The sequence below is a fragment of the Triplophysa dalaica genome, chromosome 18, assembly GCF_015846415.1.
Source record: "Triplophysa dalaica isolate WHDGS20190420 chromosome 18, ASM1584641v1, whole genome shotgun sequence".
NCBI lineage: Eukaryota > Metazoa > Chordata > Actinopteri > Cypriniformes > Nemacheilidae > Triplophysa > Triplophysa dalaica.
In genome coordinates this window covers 16,625,257-16,629,188 of record NC_079559.1, presented here as the reverse complement: position 1 = coordinate 16,629,188, position 3,932 = coordinate 16,625,257, and the positions used below count along the sequence as shown (strand labels likewise).

Here is a 3,932-nt window from a genome sequence, read left to right as displayed (position 1 = left end):
ACCCCTGAGCGCCTTGACCTCTGCTACTTTCTTTGTGTCCAATGGAGTGATGCTTCATCTCATATTTTCGTAGACTACGTCCTTCTTCTTTTACTATCTGCAAGATAACACACTTCCCCCACCCAGTTTCCACATAAACTTTGTTGCTTAGACCCCACGCTATATGGGTATGTGCGTTGATGTGTAGCATACTCTCCTGTCCTCCTTTCCTCCTTTCCTGCCTGGAATGCTGCACACACACACACAACCCCCACATCCTGTTGAAAATACCATTTTGCACTAATATTTTGAGACCCTACTCAACATAGTAAAATAATGCAATGTTATATAAGGTAAGCAGTAATAAGTAATAATCATATAAAAACACACTCAGAAAATGTAATTGATATAAACCCTTAGATAAAACATATAGAACCCAGATAAAATATATAAAACCCTTCAGTCCCCAAACTGTGTAATTACCCATTACTGTCAGGGATATGAGGAGGTAGAACCCAATTGCAGGCAGAGGCGGGGAATTAAGGGGTTAACAGATTTATTAAACACTCTACAAAACAGGCAAAACAAAAACCCACGATGGGGAAAACAGGACAGGGTAAATTAACAAATACAAGAACACTGACTGACTATAACTACAAAAACAAACACACTAACTAATATAGACTTACTAACACAGCATGGAAAACAGGAACTTTGGAGAACAGGGGCCCGTTCTTCGTACGTCGCTTATTACATCCGAGATCAAATGACACATCCAAGATCATAACATCGTGCTAATCATGATCCGGCTAATTGGGTTCTTCGAAAACACCTGCTGTTTATGATTAGTATCGCTGGATTGAGTTATCTGAGATAATTGCGCGTTCATGCGCTTGTTTAAAAGGGGATATGTATCGATAGTAGAAACAATGATCAGCAACGATGCTATTGGCTGCTCACATGGCAAAAGAGCGCGCTCAGTTTTTCAACGCAACAGAGCAAGAATTATTACTGGAAGGGTTTGCTTACAGTAATAATTTGAAAAAATAATTAAAACGCCAGTGGAGAGGGCTGGCAAAAAGTAGCAGACAAATTAAATGCGTAAGTGTTCCATGTTATGGTTATATCACTTACAATTACAGTATATAGTCTTATTTTAATAATTTCATATATATTTCAATTTTCGTAAATAATTTGTTGCTGCGTTAAATTATGTCTATAATCCAAATTGCTTGTACAGTCATTTCGACAAATAAATATTGAGTCAATTTCTTTGACTTGTGAAGGTGAAAGCTGTATAACTAATGTAATTTTTTTTGCAATTTGATATTGATCATATTTTCTCCTTGTGTATTGTAATGCCATTGAGTTCTCCTCTTTTGTGTAGTTTTACATAATAAACCAACACTTTTATCTGTTCCCAAGAAAGTGGTGGCTGAAATATGTGCAGTAAGTGGACATTTATAACTTTACATCAAAAGGAAAGAAAGTGCAACACTTTGTAAAACCCATTTTTCTTTTGCAGAGGACAGTGAAGAAACCCTCTCAGATGACTGTCCTTTGGAGGAATTACTTGTAAGTGCACAAATAACTTTATTTAATTTATAGGTGTGGACACATTATTTCTGACTGCAATATAGGAGGAGGAAACGCCTACAGACAGGCCTACAGCACAAAAATATACAGAGGTCGGCAGTCTACTTTTCCTTTTTCTGTTGCATGAGGCTTGTTGAGTTTTTTTTTTTTTTTTTAATGGCACAGGGGGATATCCGTACCCTATATAAACAGAATCTTCAACATAAAATTGAGTATTTTGCTCTTAAAAAAACAAAAATTAAGGGGAGAAATTGAACTTGACACCTTAAAGAAGAAAAAACTGGCACTAGAGATTGAGTTGCTTCAAAAGAAACTTTGGATAGTTTGCTGCCCTTGGATAACTATATATCTTATTGCAGGCAAAAGATGACCATCACTGGCTTTTCTTGAGAAACAATCATTGAAATAAAACTCCATGAACTAAGCATGTTGTCTTCTATTATTCATTTAATGAAAGTTTATGTGTAAAAAAAAGAATTCATAAAATCGTGTTCCACAATACTGTCCTGTGCAGCTCTGCCACTATTGGTCCAAGTGCACTGGCTGGAGGTCATCATCAGGCTGCACCTCCACCACAGGGGTCCTCTCCAGGTGCAACCCTCAGACCCTTAAGACACTGAAATCTTCCTTTAGTTGGCCAAAGGTCATTTCAATGCGTGGCCTTGTCCTGGCTAGAGCTGCATTGTAACGGGTTTGTGGTCCAGGGTTTGGGTTGGGGAATGCCGTCATGAAGTACTGCCTGCCTGAAGGCATAGCCCCTGTCGCCGAACAGGATCCCATCGTCAGCACCTGGAAAAATGCAGTTTTGATAGGCTCAGAATAAAATTATGTAATACAGTGAGTTTTAAATAATTTTTCCTTACCACGTTCAAATAATGTGCATAAATGTGACTCTCTGAAAATCCTGGAGTCACCCACAGAACCAGGCCATGTGGCTTCCACATTTGTGATGTGGAACATGGAGTCGCACACCATCTAAAATATTTGAAATCAGTCTGCATACTTTTTGATTACGTTACTTTTATTTATTTATTGCTTATCTGGAATATGAATAATTGTTATAGTAATTTACTTGCACATTTACACTGTGAAATCCCTTTCTGTTCAAAAAATCCCCTTCATTTGGGCCAGGTGGGGCCTTGATGGGGACCTGTGTGCAGTCTATGGCACAAATAACATTAGGGAAGCCTGAGGAACAAATACTGTAAGTCCTAGGCTACTTTTTGGCATGATCATGATTCCATGATCTTCATTAACAATTATAATGTACCTGCAATGGCAAAAAAAAATCTGCTTCACAGCCTGTGGTCTTAAGTGGCATGGAAATACCACAAAGCCCCCTAAAAACTGTTTGAGTGACAGATAAACTTTGCGAGTGGCACGACATACAGCATTTTTACCCAGGTATTCTGCATCTCCAATAGTGTAAAGGAAAGTGCCACTCGCAAAGAATCGCAAAGCTATTCAAACTGTGCAGTTGTTAAACCCCGACTGCGACGAGTCGAACATTTAACGTGTGGCTCCAACAAGTTGATAATGTATATTACACCCTCCAGAGAAAAACAATATCTCTCAATCAGTAGATTATCGCGCTGCGCTAAAGGATCCTGTCGATCTCGCAAAAAGCGATTAATTCGAAAAGCTCTTCGAATTATTCTGGTACCTTCAGCAACGCATTCCTGACGTAAAAACGGACAAGACATGGCTGCGAAAGACTTCCCATATCACCTACGCTTATAAAGCCGTGATCTAATCCTGTTTACATGAAGTAAGCCTGCTCCCGAGCAGGTTCAAGCTTACGGACCTGTTGCTATGACAGCAAGTCCAGGATGAGCTTCGAAGAACCAAACAATCCAAGATCATGCCAAATCGTCAACAATCAAATCCAGCTAACCGAGTTAGCGACGTACGAAGAACGGGCCCCAGGTAAGAGACCAACAAGAGATACCAGCATACACAGACCAAACAGGAACAGGTACACAAGTACATACAACGAATCAGCACAAGACAATGAAACAAAAGAGGTATATATAGGGGAAAAAGACAAATGATAATCACAAGAAACAGGTGCTGGGGATTAAGCACTCGGGGAAAGCTGACGAGGAGAGAGAGGGGCGGGGCCAAAGACGAGACACGAGAAAGAACTATGTCTTTTCCCACATAAAACCATCAGGCTATGCCATGGCTCCACTCGAGATAGGAATAAAGAACATGACATGGTAGTGGAACCATGACACATTACTAAGCAGTTGTAAAGCAAGAAACGATTCCATACAGCATGCAGGGAATTGATTCTCACTTAAGTCCTTTCCTGTCCTGTCCGGGCATAGACAAAAAGATGTCAAAGATAGACATTC

The 3,932-nt window shown here is 39.6% G+C and overlaps 1 long non-coding RNA gene across 1 annotated transcript; it reads right to left on the bottom strand.

Annotated features, from left to right (window-relative positions):
• Positions 1–2,002: 2,002 nt before the first annotated feature.
• On the bottom strand, positions 2,003–3,463 carry LOC130407006 (uncharacterized). Its single transcript, XR_008904551.1, has 2 exons — positions 2,439–3,463; positions 2,003–2,364 (listed from the first exon to the last, which is right to left on the bottom strand). It is a non-coding gene; the product is annotated as an uncharacterized LOC130407006 (long non-coding RNA).
• Between the last annotated feature and the right edge of the window lie 469 nt (positions 3,464–3,932).